The following is a 19609-nucleotide window of genomic DNA, read 5'->3' on the forward strand; positions in this document are numbered from 1 at the left end:
TAAATAATTTGGAACTTTTTAAAGAAGATTTGAGCCTAAAGTCCAACATCTGCATCTGTACTTTCTGTCATTCTACATTAGAGTGCATTTTTTTGGCATACTAATGCAACAAAATTCATAATTTCGTATGTGGTGTAGTTTTTTGAGACTTAAGGGTGCTTGCAAATTTGCAATCTATCATCTCAAAGGAAAGCAAAATGGTTATAGGAATATTATCTTATTCCTATATTTGTTATTATTTGCACTCCATGTAATTTACTTACGCAGAACAAATAGAATGGAGGACGCTTTGGAGTATGTGGGAGTTAAATGAGTGAGGCAGGACAGTGCAACGGTTTTTTCGATCTCTAATTTGACCTATTTTTTACTATTGTCTACATTAATCTCTTTAATTAAATTTATCAAAGTTAAAGGTGACTTTGCTATCGCTATCAATTGCTTTGAAAATTGCCATTATTATGTCAAAGCAATTTAAAATGTTCCATTTTCACTTTTCATTGGATTTTTTTTTCAGGATGAAACCTATTTAGCTCTCACATGGTGATAGGGAGAAACATCTCGAAAGACTCCGTCAAAGAGTTCAATATATAAGTCAAGTCACATGGTGATAGGGAGAAACACCTCGAAAGAGTCCACCAAAGAGTTCAATATGTAAGTCAATAACCCAATTCTGACTCAAAAACTTAAATTATTAGGTTTTGGACCCTTAATTACATATTAACAGCTCTGTCTCTATCTCTCGGACCAATGTGGAATATAACCTTTTACTCATAAACTTAACACATGGGATTTGAGAAAACTACCAAAACGCTTGTTTCAGAACTGATATTGGCGTCAGAGAGGCAATATGCCATCTTTGTGCTATTGCAAGTAGAAAAATCATTTTAAGTTTTAAATTTCTGATGATTGTAGGTTTGCTGGTCATGACTTTGCAAATGTTGCTATTGTTAGTGCAAGAAATGATTTTGCAATAGGAAACGGTGCTTCTGACTCTTTTGAAAAGTAGGAAGTAAATTAATAAGAAGTGAAAAATGGATCTATAGTGAAAATAGCCTGCGCACTGTAGAGGGGATGGAATTTGATCGTGGAAAATTTTCTCCTTAACACGATTGGAGTTTTGGATTTCATATTTGTATCTGTTGGTGTGTGGTATTTAGGATAGGAAACCTCTGTATTCGCAATTGCTTTTGGTTGCCTAAAACATCGCATAGTTCAAGGATATTTTGAAACGACACTAGGAAGTCTCCAATTGTGATAGTTGCATACAACATTGAAGAGGGAGTTCCGACTCCATCGTTAATAGTCCCTTGCTATTAGAGGTCTTGCCTTCCTTGAGCGCTACTATCTCTTGATAGGAAAGAATGACAGAAGAATGCTTGAAGCTAGAATTTACCACATTCTTTCATTCTGATGACATTTTTTATTGCAATTTCAATTAGTTAAATTTACTAGATGGCAGATTATGGTAAAAAAAAAAAAAGAAGAAGAAGATAGATTACAACCTTAAATTCACATTCTAGCACCAATTCTTCTTGGATTTTGAATTGTATCTCCAGTTTAAGAATTTGTCTTCTTCAATCTTATCTAATTCCAAAATGTTGTAAATTATATCACTTATAAAAATTTTCCTAATATGTGAACAATCAAGGCAAATGTAATAAGCTAATATAACATTGTTATTGAAATTGAAGTTGGCATGTATTTGCAACTTACTTTAATATTTATATTATTTAGCTTTCTCTTAGTGTTTTCCTCCTTTTATTTTGTATCAGAATAATCTCATTCGGCGGGGCACGCCAATCTCCTATAATCTCACCGCAACGAGCGGTGTTGACCCTCCTAGTCCAACTACTAATCGCAAGGGGCACCAAATAAATAATAATTAATAATTAATCTAACACTCCACACATTTTTTAAATGCTGATCAAGGATCCAGCTGTCCAAGAATGATAAACATCCTAGCTGTCCAAGAATGGGACAGAGATCACCAACTCAATTAAATTAAACTAAAGAGAAGGAAGGGCAATAGCGACTTCAATACCCTTTTTTTTAATTATTTTGTACCGATATAAGAGGATGGAAAAAAACAAAAGAAGTTTCTAGTTAGCTAATTAGCATAGAGGGCTCATTTAGCTTTCCTTTTTGTGAATATGGCTTAGCATAGCTTTCCCTTTTGTCTTGCTTAGCACATAGGCCATAGAATTTTCTGGCATACTTGTTAGATTTATCTCACATCAATTGTGAAATGAATAGGTTGTTTGATTACAATTGATTGACGAATTCCTGCAAGCGCACAGGGTCAATCGTGGTAATAATTTATCATTTGCGAAGTTGCGAGTTACTGCAAGCACACCGGGTAAAAGACCATTTGATCCATTTTTTGCATGTATTGAAACATCATCTCTTCCATGTTAGGTCTCTTCTCTTGGACTAGTTGAGGAGGATATTGCGATTTTTGCTGCTAGCCTTGAAATTCTGGTGATTCCACAGGTTGCTCCCTCCATGATAAATTAGGGTGATTATACCACCCTGGATTATAAGTGTTAGAGAAGGAATCATTCCGTTGCTAAATCCTTTGACCACCGTGAACTTCCGTAAAATTCACATCCTCCACCATAGATGGGGCGTTTCTATATATTGTAACAACCAGCGGCAGCGTGTCCATACATGTTGCAATAGGAGCAAAGGCTTAGGAGACTAAGATTCACCCTTTAACATTGACTGCATTTGTTGCATTTGTCGAGTTAACTCAGCCAATTGAGCGCCCATATCTTTATTAGTTGACACTTCATGCACACTTCCTCTTTTACCCCGACTTGCTTTTTGTTGCAAGTTGCTGGATAGCATCTCATAAATAGCAACCATTTCCTCCAGAGTTTTATCCCTGAAATACCCTCCAGCATCAAAGTTGACCATGTTTGGGTTGTAAAGGTCAACCCGTCATAGAAAAACTGAGTGATGAAGGCATGGACTCAAAAGCAGCTTAAATCTCTCCCATGCTTTGTGAATTGGCTTCCCCTCCATCTGAGAAAATGAACGGATCTTATTTCTCAAGTCAATTGTCTTTTGTGCCGAGCAATACTTGGTCATAAAGATGTTATACACATCTTTCCAAGTTCTCAAAGTACCATGTGGTAAAATTCAAGAGTCAGGATTTTGCACGGTCCTTTAGACAGTGTGGGAAGCATCTCATCTGCAAGTCATCGTCAGAAATACCACTGAAAGGAAAAGTCTGGACCACAGAACAAATTTCATGTTTATTTACGTTTAAAATATGACCACTGGAAAGGATTTAGCATTTTGATGGAAATAAAAGTAAAAAAAAAATAATAATAATAACACAGAGGTAGTAGTAGATTATAGCCCCGCGTGAATGGTCCAACGGCAGCGTCTCTCACCAGTGAACCTTGAAATTACAAATTCGAGTCTCCGTTCCGCTGGATTCCTCCGCGCACTTAACGTGTTCGGGTCGGGTTGGGCACGCCGGGCCCGGGTCACATGGAGATTAGTCGGGCCCCGTAAGAATTGATCCGGACACCCCTATGTCCAAAAAAAAAAAAAAAAAAAAAAAGATCATAGCTGTCCAAGAGTACCAGAACTTCATTTGTTTTTTTAAATGACAAGTGGATCGTAGAATATTATTTACGTTTTTTAAATGGCTAATGGATTAGTTCAAAATTGAGTCGAATATAGTTTTCCTCTGTACTCTTATATCGATACAAATTTATTTAAAAAAAAAAAAAAAAAGGTATTCAAGTCGCTATTTGCTTTCTTTCTCTTTAGTTTAATTTAATCGAGTTGGTGATCTCTGGCTCATCTCGGACAGCTACAATGTTTATTATTACTTTTTGTATCCTCAAAAAGCTATGAAAAATTATTAATTATTTGGTGCTCTTCGCGATTAGTTGTTGGAAAGAGGACAAAGGCCATTGGGAACCGAGCGGGTAACCCCTTTCGTGCTTGGACAGCTAGGAAGTTAATTGCTCTTTCCGTGTTACGTTGATAGTCTTGACTTTTTCTCGCACGCATTAAAAAAATTTTGTTAACTTTACTCAAAAATTAAATCTAGCCTAATATTTTTCTAAAATGTCATTACATTAAAAATAAAAATAAAAAAAACGCAGCCAAGTAGTGGATCATAGCTATCCAAAAATGAGACGGATTACCTACTCGATTAAATTAAATTTTTCTTTCCATTGATCAAGGATTTAGCATTTTGATGGAAATAAAATTTTTAAAAAATAAATGCAGCAAAGTAGTGGATCATAGTTGTTCAAGAATGAGAAGGATTACCTACTCGATTAAATTAAACTAAGGAGACAAAGAAGAAATAGTGACTCTATTATTTTCTTTTTATATTTTGGTTCGTTATTAGAGTACAGTGAAATCTCTATAAATTAATATTTGATAAATTAATAATTTTTATTAAATAATAATTTCTTTGATCCCAACTTGAACTAACAAGTTAAATTAATATTTTCGATAAAGAATAAGATAATAATTTTATATTGAAAAACTTACATAATCCTTTGGTTCCATACGTATCATAAATAAATAATTTACTCAAAAATATATATCATATTTTCTTAAAATATGAGTCTATTGTTGTTTGTTTTTCTTAAAATTTAAATCTACCTAAATCTCATCCCTAATTTTTCTTATTGTATCTAAAAGTTCCTTATTCAAACTTTCTGTGTTAGGTTCATGAGTAAAAAAGATTACATCCCACATTGATCCGAGAATTGGAGAAAGAGTAGTTAATATGTAAGTAATGATACAAGACCTAATGGCAAACAAGCCAAAAGCATGAAAGATGCACACAACATTTAATGTAGTTCGGCTCCACCATTGAGCTACGTTCACGAAGAGAAACTCGTTTTTATTATGAGAGGAAAATTTTATACAAGAATACAATTTGAACCCAAACCCAACCTTGTACACTATCTCTCATTTCCCAAGAATCTTCTCTCACCCCATGTATAAGACTAAATGTCGCTTCTTGTGTGCCCTTTTATGTCTCTTTGTAGTATATCAACCCACCTATTTATAGAGAATATTATTTGACCAAAATACCAAATAACAATAGAAAACCAATTCTCATTCCTAAAATTGTACAAAATATGAAATAACTTCTAATTCTAAACAAAATAGGAAATTTCTTAACTACTACTTCATGTAACTAAAGTCAATTAAAAAACTAGTTACTTCCATGTAAAATAAGAAATCTATCTAAAAGAAATTAAATCAATTTCCCAATACTGTAGATCAGCCAAGTTTGGCGATTTTTATTTTGCGGAGCCCTTGAAGCTAGCTAGCTGCCCTATTGTTGGGGAATGCATCATCTTTATAAGCTTAGCAAAGTGCGCGATGTGGGGGCCTTTCTTCTTGACTTCTTATTTTGTTTTATTTTAAGTCTTTTTAATTCTAAACTTGAATTCTCATATTACAATAAGAAATTATGAAAAGTTATTGATAACTTGAATGCTTGCTTTGAGTTATTGATACTTTGAGTTGCAACCAATAAAATTGAAAGAATTTGAGCACTCTCAAGGTGTTTTCAAAGGCATTTTTGGCTGACCCCCGGGGCAAGCATTTTGATATTTCATGATTTTAATTTTGAAGGAACATATGTTTTAGGTTCAAGCAATTGAGCATTAGCCTTATACATTGATTACACTTTTTATACCCGTTGATATAGGTTTTTTCTTTTAATACTACTGTGACGTGACCAAGCCGTCCAAAGCAGATATAAAAGAATAGTACAAAATGCTTGTCCTGCGCTATAATTTATTTTCACAGACCAAGAAGATGAAAATCAAGTTCTACCTAACACTTAAAATAATATTGATTAAATAAAAAAGCAAGAAATTTCAATTGCAGCAGCATCCTGGAAAATTAATTTCCTACTAGTTGCTAAAAAATTCCTTGCTTGACACTTGACACGTTTCTCCATCGAAGAAAGGTAAAAATATGTTTCAGGCTTTTATTAGTGCCACTATCCAAGCTGCCTGGGGACGGCTTTATCTCTTGCCTGCACTGATGGAATTGTTATTAATTTATTTATTTTTTGGGGAGTAATAAAATTATTATTACTGTAATTTACTGCTTCAGTAATCAAACGCAGAGACAGTATAATTTTCTCTTCCTAATAAAAAGTAAAAACTTCCTGGTTTGACATATTAACTCTCCACAGTCTGGAGGCGACAAGGACTGCTACCTCCAAGGAAATAAAATAAGGTTGAGTTGAGGCTCTTATTAGTGCCATTATCCAAGCTTTTTGCGTAACGGTACATCTAATCTAGTCTAACATAAACCTACTCACTGGAGGGTTGGCCCAATCAAGCCGAGAAAACCAACAAAAATTGAATCACCATCGGACTAGACGAGTGCACCACGCACCCGTATGGATTTAGAAGAAATCACATATATAGTGGCAAATCGACAAGAGATAAGATTTGAACTCTTGACCTCTCACCCCACAATTTATGTGATAGCCAACTCCAATTCATCACGTGGAGTTAAAATTTCCAATTCCAAGTGAACTTCGCCTTTAATTTTGTTTTTCAATAAAAATCAATGCATATGTAGATATGCACTTTCTATTTCTCTGATTATTTCTGCTACTACCTTTGTAACTTGTTATTGGTATTTATTGCTTCTAAGCTAACGATGCTATGGTGGTAAAGGAGTTTGTAGTGCTTTTTGTTCCTTAGTTTTTGTTTTTTTAGTTCAATTAGTTAAATTAGTCAAGTTCTTGGCTTCTTGTTGGATTATAAAAATTAATTAGCTGACAATGATAATGATGATGAAGATAATGCGGTTGGCTTCTTAAATATGAGACTTGGAACCTTTTGGTTTTTAATATGAGACTTGTTCTTTTATTTGGTTTTTAATATGAGACTTGGTACCTTCCAATTTTTGTTTTCAAATAATAAAATTAACATTAAACAAGTTAAATCCAATATTGTGAATTCAAAGAAAGAATTATTATTGACTACTATATATTTTCAAAGATTCACATCCAATCTTTCACGTGTTTGCCTTTACCTTTTCTCCTTTTCCTGAAAAAGTTTGTACCAATTATAATAACAACTAGAATTAGTTTTTTTAAAAAAAAAAGAAAGAAAACATCCATAACATATATAAATATTGAGCCTTATTAGAAAAAATGTAATTTTGTTCCTCTCTTTCTAATTTAAATCTCAATGTTGGTAGGTGTCTTGCAATCCATCCCTAAAATAGTGAACCAGATAAAAGTCATTTGACTAAGGATCGATGGCAAATAAATAACAGAATAAGAATATTTATAAACACTTAATTTTTCTTTGATTCAATCCAATTATCAGTAGTCACTAATGTTTCAACTTTCAACTATATTTGGAAGCAATTTGGCATGAGTCTTATCAATCACTCAACCACCGACACTAAATGCAAATTCTGATACCATAAAGTCCTACTGTATTAGATCCAATGGCCATAGAATAGTAGATTATTTTATAAATTTACTATTACATATATATATTTTAATTAAATATACATGGGTCTGAGTAGGGTTTGATATGGATATGAATTTAGATATAAATTCTAGAAAATCAGACTCTACTCAGATCTATGACTCTCTTACAAGATCTGGATCTGGGAAAGATTTGGATATGAAAAATTAAATCCAAATCCTACCCAAATATATTAAGTTTGGATTAGATTTGGGTAAGACTCAACCCATTAACATGCCTACAAATCACCAACCTACAAGAGTAAACTAAAATGTTACCGTCTAATTATTGCAATGGCTACTAAAGGGTGTCAAGATAATTGGGAAAGCAGACACGAAACCTGAATCACGTCAGTGAATGGGGAAAATGCAAGAAAATGTCAAAGCTAATGTTAATCAATACGATCCCACATCGGAAGATCGTGGGGTAGTTACTTTGGATTTAAGGTTTATAGGGGTCTCGTTCTGTCACCAATTGGCTGAACATGAGTTCTTTGTGGGTCCCCTTAAACTGCTTTCGGGTTGGTTTCTCTGTTGTCTCCGAGTGTAATCTAACTGTGTGCGTGTGTGTGTTTTCTTTCGATCTCGGAAAAAAAATAATGTTAATCAATACGGGATCACCTAGTTGACAAGACGAAGTAATTTAAAGACGTGAGGTAATAGTAGAAATTGATAGACAAATGATGCCCAAATTTCTTACTGTTCATCATAGTCCGTTGAAATTTCCTTGAAAAGTAAAACCAAGATATGGTTGTTTCAGAATCTTGCCTCTGTTGCTTGCGAAGTCCAAGTTCATTAATGGCATATGTTCCATAGGTACACAACTCAGACAGACGCATACTTCAACTTGGATTTTCACAAAATATGAATATATAAGAATAAACAAATATGTATATATATATATATATATATTAATCATAATATATCAATTTTGCTCTATCTTTTTTTCTATTAAATTGGATATGTTTCATCCAATTTTTAATTTAACTACAATCATAGAGAGTTATAGTGTAGATTTCTAAATCATAGGGAATTAAATTGAATATTCATCAAATGACAGGAAATTTTAAAATTTTATTGTTGTAGGCTTACATTACCTGTTCGATTATAGTTTCAATGATTATATGTTTTTCTTCTTGACTTGCAGGAAGAGATCCGAATTATCTGCAACTGAAAAGGTAATGACTAGGGGTGGCAATGGAGCGGGGGTGGGGCGGGGGACACCTCCCCCAACTGGGGATTTAAATCTTTACTTTTGTATGGGTTTTACAACTAAACAATTACGGATTTAATGTTCTAATTGACAATAGATTATTAAGTTAACTAATTATTCGGATCCAAGACAATCAATTAATTAAATAATCATAAATACTGCAATCAAGGAATATGAAAATACCAATAAATAAAAGAAAAAAATTAAATTAAATCGATCTCACAAGTTTTAGGCGAACCAAAACCTCCGTTGTTCTTTGACTAGAGTGAAGAAATTAGTTCATATTTAATGCGTAAAACCCATACAAAAGTAAAGAGAGAGCCGCAACCATAGATTGGAAAATGGGCAAATTCAATTTGATCGAAAGAATAAAGAAAAGCAAAGTTACAGAGGATGAATTAATGTCTTCCCTTCATCTGGTCATGCGAAGTAGGAAAACAAAAGAAGACTACTAAAAAGACAAAGCGGAAAAGTCAATGGCTGATGCTTCATTCGTGCTGACATGTGGGGAAAACCCCCACTAAAAGGTAAAAAAGGAAAAATCAAAAAGCTCCCAATCTAAAGTGCTGCTAGCTATTCTTATTTCCTATCTAAGCCCCCCTCTTTCGATGCTCTGTGCGGCGGCCCTCCAAGGTAAAAAGAACACTCCAACCCTCCGTCCGTCCTTGCCTTCACAGAAATTACCAAAATGGGCGTAACGTTTTCTTTTCCAAAAATGTCCCTGGGATAAACTCTATCATTTGGACTCCTTTTCTATCAAATTGGCACCTGTTATCATATTTTCGTTCTACTCCCTGAAATAAATATAGAATACTAAAAGTGAGTAGAATCCAGCAATTAATCCACATCGAGTCAGGCAATAGGGAAAATTAATAATAAAATAAATGATAAAATCGCAACTTATCAATTCCCCCCACACCTAAACCATGCTTGTGCTCAAGCATAAGAACAATAAACAAACACCAATATTTGACAATGGCTATTGTTCTATCTACCAAATTGCCAAGATACCAAGAAAATCATAAATCAAGCATCAATGATAAAAATTTGAGAAATATCACCCCGGTTAGTTTCTAAACCACAAACTCCTTCTATTCCAAGTTAACTAATCCGAGAAGAAAGAATGGCGCACAACATTTATCAGCAAATGGTCCAAATATTAACCAAAATCTCCATATTAAGTCCATAAATCACCAAGCTGACCTCTAACACACACTAACACAACCTGCACTTTTTCACGTTTTCTATTATTTATTCTTTTTCTTTTTTTTTTTCCTTTTTTTGATTTTTTTTATAGCACAAAAGACTTAATCTCTAGCCATTGAAGCCTTTTGATGAATTCCAACATTTTTCAGATAAAGGAGCCCGGTTACTTAGCTCCTATCGCTATACGATCACGTACTTATAGAAATTGCTACTTTTTGATGCGAGAATCGACTCTTTAGGTGAAAACCCCCGGTTATTCAGTAGTAATTAATAACGGAGTACAGTCAACCATATTCACAGCCATATAGCACAAAAATGCAAAATAACACCGCTAAAAATAAAAATAGGAGCAGCTAGCCTCATATTGCAAAACATGAAGAAATAGAGTCAATATTGGACCAATTCACATGAAAATGCCAACAGTCATTAAGTTAACAAAGAAATCAGAAGAGTCAAGCAGTCACTGATATTCACCAAAGAGGTGTCTTGGACTCGACCACATTAATTCGATACACTTTTATTATTAAAACTTGGCAAGAGTAGATTTAGAGTCAACAATCCAACATCAAACTTTGGCATTCACATGAGAGCTCATCACTAGAAAGAAAGAAAGAGACTGAACAGAAATAAACCAATAACAAAGTAAAAATAAAGGAAAAACACCCAACACTAAAAAAAAACTACTAAAAATTAGAAAAACTAACACCCCAACTGAACCCCCCATACCTAAACGGTACATTGCCCTCAATGTAGCAAATAAACATCAAAAGTAGGAGAGAGGGTAATAAAACTTTCCTGAAGTGGAGTCAAAGTGGGGGGTGATAACCAAATTGAGGCATAAAGTCCGCATGCTGCATGAATGCTGCCAAATTCTGCGCCATGCTATGCACATTAACATCAATGTTAGTCATCCGAGCCTCCAAATTCTGAACTTGAGTCCGAAGTTGATTCCATTTAGCAGCTCCTGGGGGTGGTGGAGCCTAAGAGGAGGTAGACGGGTCAGGGTCACCACCAGCAGTGTAAGAACGGGCGAAAGAGGATCGCGGGGGGACGCGAAACGGTCCTGGATCATTGAATCGGTAGCCTCCATCGACATACTCGAGGACTCCCATCTTCCCCAAGCATTCCGCACCCAGAAATTCCATTTCAAACGCCAAGTGAAAGTTGTGATCCTGTAGATTTAGAACCCCCACCTACACTGCCAAGTGTGTAATGTAAGACCCATGAATCAGAGGTTTGTTCTTGAACTGCGCAGCCAACCAACACCCCAGATTCACCTTGACATTGCTCTTCATACACCAAATGAAGAAGAACTCGGGTCGGGAGAGTATACCAGAGCTATCCCTTCGATCCGAGTAGCTGTAGGCTAGAAATCGCTGGACATAACGGGTACTAGGATCCTTAAGAAAGAAGCTCCTAGATCTAGAAGGGTCATAGCGGTGCCTGTCGACAGATATGTCCCTCCAAATATTGTGGTAGGAAGAGAGAAATGGTTCTACATAATCACAGGCACTCTCAGCGTACTCTCTAGTCTCGGCATACTCCTGAGTAATAAACCTAAATGCCAGATTAAACTGGGTAATGGCGAAATTGAACTCCTGACCCATTAAACGGAAATGAATGACATTTGGGGTCTCTACAGTATACCTCGTAGGCAACTCAAACTCAAAGGTAGAGTAAAATTTCCTAATCAACTCGACAAAGGCATGGCAGAAGATATCACGATAAGGGCGTCACCCGATGTTAGTAAACATCTGATCGACCTCTTCCCGGATACCTAGGCCAATCATAGTAAGTTTCTTACAACTCTTGCAGGATATGATACGTTGCTCACAGACCTTAGTGTATCTCTGCTGATCAGCGGTTCTAGTGAAGTTCAAATGCCCCCTAAAGTGAGCGGGGGCATTCACATGAGCACCCCTACTCCTGCCTAAGCAGGTTCGGACATCGGAAGAGGAAGGTTGGTTGGCAGGTGTATTTACTGGAATTGAGGGTTAGGGTGAGGGTTGAGATTGAGAAGCTCTAGGCTTAGAGGATGATTGTGGTCTCACCATGATTTTCGAATATCACTCCAGGCAACCAGAGACAAGAATAACTAGCAAATACGGAATCCGCAAAAGCAATTCGACACATAGGGATAACCCAAGTCAAGTCGCTAGCCAGCCAGCTGTGTCCATCTAAAATCTCAACAAATGCACTTCAAACTTTCAACAAATGCCCCCAACAGTCAAATCGTAACAAAGACCCCAATAATATGGCAATACCAATGATAGCAGTTCAGAAATTGAAAAATGACAACCCAATCACAGACCCTCAGCAGACAACCAGGTATCCAACCGAACGGGGTTAACAACTTCAAAGGAAAAATACTTCAACCAGTATCACTGGTGGAAAATTGAATACACAACTCAATCAACCAAAATCGTAGCGAAAGTTCCAAAAAGTTAGCAATTCAAGCAATAACAATTCAAATTCTGATGGTGGCAAAGGAATTCCAAGCTTTCAGTTTCCAATTAATCAGCCAATAAGAGAGAAAGAATCAATTGTAGCCAAAATACCCACATAGTTGCTGAAACACTTAAATGGCAGACCCACACTAATGTATCCCCCAAACAAGGCAATGCTCCGACTCAACAGGTAAATGACGTCCAACAATGTGTTAGCGCACATCCAATATCAACGAATATGCTAATCAAACAAGCTAAGAGCAGGGAAACTGTCAAACACCCAACAAACCCAAACCAATTGAACTCAAACCCACCCAAAAGTGCGACAAATATTCTCAAGAATATGGCAAACTAGTAATCAACAAAATCTAGGCAAATACCATAACCAGTACCACTGGTTTACCACATAATCGGAGAAATAAACCCCAACGGCCAACAATACCAATTATGGATAAACCCAAACAGCACCAATCAATATTAGAAATTAGGGGACAAATTCCAAATACCTCCACCAATACCACGTCAGGCGGCGGACAGAGCAGCAGGCAGAGTTGCGGGACTGGGGAGGACAGCGGCCGTGAGAGGAATGAGAGAGGGAGAAACGCAAGCGGCCGGTGGTGGTGGCGGTGGCATGCGGCGGAGTTGTGGGCACTGGCAGAGAGCGAAAGAAGCCACAAAAGAGCTGCTAGGGTGGCTCGCGCGTGATGGACGGCACGCGGTGCTTCTGCGCCGGCAGTGATGTGCGAGTGGCGACGCACGGAGCTTGGGCTTCGTGAGCTAATGGTGGTGGCGCGCCGTGATGGGGTGCTGCAGCAAGAGACGGCGCGACTGCATGGCGCTATGAGGCGTTGCTGGTTGCCGATGGCCGTCAGCGCTGGCGGAGCTGAGGGAGAACGCGAGATGGGCAGCTGCGTCGAGTAAGGTAGAGGAGTTGGCGGCGGCTTCGATGGGGGGGCGGTGGCTTGTGTTTGAGATGCGGCCAAGAGGGGAACGAAGTAACAGTGGAGAAGAAAGGAAGAAAAGAGGAAGAAAGAAAAAAAAAGGAAAGGAAGAAAGAAAAAAAAAAGAAAAAGGAAAAAATAGTGTTTTTTTTAATTAAAGATTTGAAATTGAAAGTCCAAGCCACGGTTCAAACGAAAGTAATTTTTTTTTTGTTTTTTATAACAATTGTTTATTATTATTATGATTTATTTATATTTATTTATTTATTTATTTTTTTTATAATTTATTTTATTTTTATATGAATAAAATTTATTTCCGAAATTCAAAATTAGAGGTTAATAAAAAAAATTCGATAACCGTTCTTGAGTTTTTTGAATATTTACCTTTCCCGCGAACGTGACGTGGGCGCATCAAAAGGGCAAGAACCCTTCTGACCATGAACTCTCCATATAACATAACGCAGGCGCATCATAAGGGTGAAAACCCTTCTGACCGTGAGCTCTCTGTATGATTTGACGCGGGCACGTCATGTCATAGAGACACCTACAAATAATCAAAAATGAGAATTGAATCCAAAAATCAGTCAAACTCAAGGAAAACACATTTAAACTATCGAACAAAATCGAATAAACAAATAAAAGAAATTGGGTTGCCTCCCAATGAGCGTCTTTCTTTATTGTCTTTGGTTAGACATGGCAAAGTGTCATTAATTGAGACACGGCGGTGCATCTAGACTTATCGTCTCCACCTCTCCATTTGGAAAACTTTCATAATAATGTTTGAAACGGTGTCCATTCACCACAAACTTATTGTCTGTCCTAGCACTCTGGATTTCAATTGCATCATATGGAAAGATGTGAGTAATAATAAAAGGTCCAATCCAACAGGAACGTAACTTATCTAGGAAGAGTTTAAGCCTGGATTGGTATAGTAGGACCTTCTGACCAACTTCAAAGGTTTTCCTAGAGATTTGTTGATCATAAAATGCCTTATTTCTCTCCTTGTAGATGAGTGCATTCTCATACACTTCATTCCGGATCTCCTCCAATTCCTGCAAGTCCAACTTTCGATGGGCACCGGCTTCCTCTAGGTTCATGTTGCATTGCTTTATCATCCAAAAGACCTTGTGCTCAAATTCCACCGACAGGTGACACGGCTTTCCAAATACTAATCTATAGGGTGACATCCCTATGGGGGTTTTGTACGCCGTTCGATATGCCCAAAGTACATCTTCCAATCGTTGACTCCAGTCCTTCCTATTAGATCGCACTATTTTCTCCAAGATGGACTTAATTTCCCGATTCGATACCTCCGCTTGACCATTAGTCTAAGGGTGGTATGACGTTGAGACCCTGTGGAGTGCACCATACTTGCGAAACAACGCAGTTATGGTCTTATTGCAGAAATGCGTCTCTCTGTCACTAACAATTGCCTTTGGCATCCCAAAACGCACAAAAATATTAGACCTGATAAAATCTGCAACTACTTTCGAATTATTAGTCCGAGTGGGCTTCGTCTCCACTCATTTAGACACATAATCGACTGCCAACAAAATACATATAAAACCAAATGAAGTAGGAAAAGGCCCCATGAAATTTATACCTCAGACATCAAAAATTTTGACAAAAATCAATGGGACTTGGGGCATATGATCTCTACGGGTTATATTACCTACTCTTTGACAGCGATCACATGACTTACAAAATACATATGCATCTTTAAACAAAGAAGGCCAATAGAACCCACTTTCTAATACCTTCTGAGCAGTTTTCTTGGATTCAAAATGACCTCCACAAGCAAAAGTATGACAAAAAGTTAAAATTAATTGAAATTCAGCCTCACTTACACATCGCCTCATCACCTGATCAGCGCACCACTTCCATAAGTACGGGTCATCCCAGATGAAGTACTTGGTATCGCTCTTCAATTTATCCCTCTTCGATTTTGGCCAACCTGTAGGAAAATTAACTGTTACTAGATAATTGACTAAATCGACATACCAAAGCAATTGAGAATTTAGAGAAAACAAATGTTTTTCAGGGAATACATCCTTCAATAGTTTGTTCTCTTCTCCAACGGGTATACGACTCAAATGGTCGGCTACTAGATTTTCTGAGCCTCTCTTATCCCTTATCTCCAGGTCGAATTCCTGTAGGAGCAATATCCACCTTATGAGCCTCGGCTTTGCATCTTTTTTGGTCATTAAGTACCTTAACGCTGCATGATCAGAAAATACAATAACTTTATCATTTAACAAATATCACCTAAATTTTTCTAAAGCAAAAATAACTGCAAGAAGCTCCTTCTCAGTAGTGGAGTAATTCAATTGGGCCCCATTTAAAGTTCGAAATCCATAGTAAATGACGTGAGTTGCCTTTCCTATTCTTTGCCCCAATACAGCTCCTACAGCATGATCACTGGCATCACACATGATCTCAAATGACAAACTCCGGTCAGGGGATTGAATGATCGGTGGCGAGGTCAATAGTTCCTTTAACTTGTCGAAGGCTCTTTCACACTTGTCATCGAATTCGAAGGCCACATCTTTTTATAAAAACTGGAATAACGGGGCTCTAATTTTCGAAAAATTCTTGATGAACTTTCGATAAAAACCTGCATGTCCAAGAAAATAGCGCATCTCCCGCACACTCGCGGGGTAAGGCAAAGCAAATATAATATCTATTTTCGCTCTGTCAACCTCGATACCTTTAGAAGACACAATATGACCCAGAACTATCCCATATTCAATCATAAAATGACATTTTTTTTCAATTAAGCATGAGATTAGTCTCTATACATCTTAACAAGATCAATTTCAGGTTATCTAGACATGTATCAAAACTATCACCATACACACTGAAATCGTCCATAAAAATCTCAATTATTTTCTCAACATATTCAGAAAAGATGCTTACCATACATCTCTGGAAAGTTGCAGGTGCATTGCACAAATCGAATGGTATCCGTCTATATGCGAAGGTCCCGAACGGGCACGTGAAGATCGTCTTCTCTTGATCATTCGGTGCAATTGTTATTTGAAAATATCCTGAAAATTCATCTAAAAAATAGTAGTAAGTCCTACAAGTTAGACGTTTAACCATTTGGTTAATGAAAAGAAGAGGAAAATGATCTTCTTTGGTGACGGCATTCAGTCTACGGTAGTCAATACACTGCTTCCATCCAGTGGGTTTGTACACTGGTACGAGTTCACCCGTTTAGTTAGCCTCTACTGTCACTCCTGCCTTCTTTGGGACTACCTGGACCGGGCTAACCCAAGGGCTATCTAATATTACAAAGATGATCCACACATTTAACAACTTCAAAATTTCTTTTTTCACCATTTTTATCATGAGGGGATTGAGCCTCCTTTGAACTTACCATACAAGTTTGGCGTCTTCTTCCAACCTTATTCGATACATGCAGACAGAAGGGCTAATCCCCTTAATGTCAGCGATGGTCCACTCTATCGCCTCCTTATACTCTCTAAGGACCCGGATTAGCTTCTCTTCCTGGGTTTTTGAGAGTGCAGTTGAGATAATCACCGGGAGTGTTTCGTAGTCGCCCAAATATGCATATTTCAAGTGTTTCGGCAGGGGTTTCAACTCTAATACAGGTGCCTGCACAACAGATGGCAGTATCCTCTGGTGAGGTTCGGGAACGAAAATTTGTGAGATTTCATACCTTTTTGTTGTGGTTGGCAATGAGTGTAATGCCCTTGTTGTGCATTTCAAATCTTCACTCCACTCCATCTCAGGAGTTGTCTCCAGCTCGAGGTGCTTGGTTAAATCAATCTCCAACTCATCCCTGTCAACAGTTTCAAACACTTCCTGCATCGCATGGTCAATAGCACTCACAGAGAAAACAGAGCTAAAGTTGGAGTTTGAGGGGTATTTCATAGTATCAAAAATATTAAAATGCACAATTTCCCCATCAAATTCCATGGACAAGGTACCCTTATTAACATCAATTTTTGTTTGTGTTGTACTAGAAAAGGGTCTACCTAATAACAAAGGTGAGAGATGGGGGGAATGGTCATCATCCATATCAAGTACATAAAAGTCAGGTAGGAACACCAAATCATTAATTTTTACCAACACATCTTCAACCAATCCATCAGGATATGCATTAGTTCGGTCAACTAATTGAATAAATATTTCAGTTTCTTTTAATGCACTCAGATTCAGAAAAGTATAAATAGACTTAGGAATTACATTAATTGACGCCTCTAAGTCCAACATGGCCTTCCTAATCACAGTGTTGTCTATCCTACAGGGGATAGTAAATATACATGGGTCTCCACATTTCAGTGGGAGTTTCCTCTATAGGACCGCTGACATATTCTCCTCAACAATGACTCTTTCATCTCCCCTCAGCCTCCTTCGATTGACGCACAAGTCTCTCAAAAACTTTGCATATTTCGACACCTGCTTGATTGCGTCTAACAGGGAGATATTGATTTCTATCTTGCGAAACACCTCCAGGATGTCCTTCTCCTTATCTAGTTTTTTCAGTTTCTCCAACCTGTTAGGAAAAGAAGGCGAGTTAGTTTTAACTGTAATGATTGGGTTTGGAAGTACCTTTGAATTTGTACCATTGCTGCCCTCCTTCTCAAGCTCATTTTCGATATTTTTCCCATCCTTGTCCTTAGGGATCACAGGCTCAGACCTCTGAACTTTCTTCCCGCTCCTTAGGGTCATCACGCTTATGTTCTTCGAGTTCAATTCAGACTGAGACGGCAATTTACCTTGGATTTGGAACTCCAAACGGTTGATCGCGATGGCCATTTGATTTACTTGAGTTTGCAGTGATTGCACTTGTCCCAGTTGATTCCTCATGCTTTGCAGGTCTGAATTCGTCTTTTGTTGATTCGCAAGTAATTGCTTCATCATCTTTTCCATGGACGCACTTGAGCTCGGTAGCGGAGGTGGTCGGGGTTGGTACTGCTGCTGGTACCCTTATTGTCTATTTGGCATAAAGTTAGACTGCATGTTCCCTCCATAGCTGAGGTTGGGATGATTCCTCCAACCGGGGTTGTAGATACTTGAATAGGGGTCATAGAGCTTTCTTGGCGTAGGTGCGTGGCCTGCCATATTCACTTGCTCTGCACTTTTCTCTTGAATCATTGGGCACATATTCGTAGAGTGACCTATACCAGTGCAAATCCCGCACACCTTAGCCTGAGATGTATTTCCTACAGCCAGTTGTCTAACAAAAGAAGTCAACTCAGTTAGCTACTGCTGGATAGAGGATGTCTCCACCTCATTCACCTTGCGTATCAGGACATCCTCCCTTGCACCAAACTGTTGCGAATTCTCAATCATTCCCTCAATTAGATCCCACGCTGCTCGGGGGATTTTGTTCACCAGTGCCCCTCTACTTGCAGCATCAATTATACTTCTGTCTTTGAAGAGTAGCCCCTCGTAAAAATATTGTATGAGTAATTGTTTACTTATTTGGTGCTGAGGGCACTTGATGCACAGCTTCTTGAATCGCTCCCAATAATCATAGAGCGACTCTCCTGGATGCTGCTTGATACCGCAAATTTCTTTTCTTAGACTTGCAGTTCTGGACGCAGGAAAATACTTGTCTAAGAACTTTTTCTTTAGCTGGTCCCACGTGGTGATACTACTTGGTGGTAGGTAGTACAGCCAGTCCTTTGTAGAGTCCTTCAAGGAAAAGGGGAATGCCCTTATTTTTATTTGATTTTCTGTAATTTCCGGGGGTTTCATACTGTTGCACACGACATCAAACTCTTGCAAATACTTATAAGGCTCCTCACCTGATAAACCATGAAAAGATGGTAGAAGATGAATTAGTCCAGATTTTAACTCAAATGGGGTGTTATCATTTAAACTTGGAAAAGTAATGCATAAAGGCTGTTGAGTTAAATCAGGAGCAGCCAACTCCCTTAATGTTCGTGCATTAGCCATGGTGACTTCCTCTTGGTCAGAGTCACTCGAAGTGTCATCAAACGAATCTGTTGGTTCAACTTCTGACTTAGGTCTCTGAGATGCAGCACTTGAGTGCTCTTCTCTGAGTTGTCTGGTCTCTTTTCTTGTTCTACGTGCAGTCTTCTCTACCTTGGGATCGAAAATTAATTTGCTTGTTCGAGAAAAACGAGGCATACACTTGAAAAGCACTAGAAAATTAGAACAAAAATGAACTTAAAAAGAAACAGATAACTGACACCAGTCCCCGGCAACGACGCTAAAAATTAATAGGTTGTCGATGCCTGTGCAATAATAAAATTAAACTTAGTTACCAATTAAAATAATCAAAACCCGATTCCAAGTATTGGAGCAGGGACTT

The 19609-nt window shown here is 37.6% G+C and overlaps 2 non-coding genes across 2 annotated transcripts; both read left to right on the plus strand.

The window, feature by feature from the left end:
• Positions 1–2949: 2949 nt before the first annotated feature.
• Positions 2950–3057, plus strand: LOC113740506 (small nucleolar RNA R71). Its single transcript, XR_003460501.1, has one exon. It is a non-coding gene; the product is annotated as a small nucleolar RNA R71 (small nucleolar RNA).
• A 15694-nt stretch (positions 3058–18751) lies between these two features.
• Positions 18752–18858, plus strand: LOC113740498 (small nucleolar RNA R71). The gene has a single exon (XR_003460493.1). It is a non-coding gene; the product is annotated as a small nucleolar RNA R71 (small nucleolar RNA).
• The last annotated feature ends 751 nt before the right edge of the window (positions 18859–19609 follow it).

The sequence above is a fragment of the Coffea arabica genome, chromosome 4c (assembly GCF_036785885.1).
Source record: "Coffea arabica cultivar ET-39 chromosome 4c, Coffea Arabica ET-39 HiFi, whole genome shotgun sequence".
Taxonomy (NCBI): Eukaryota; Viridiplantae; Streptophyta; class Magnoliopsida; order Gentianales; family Rubiaceae; genus Coffea; species Coffea arabica.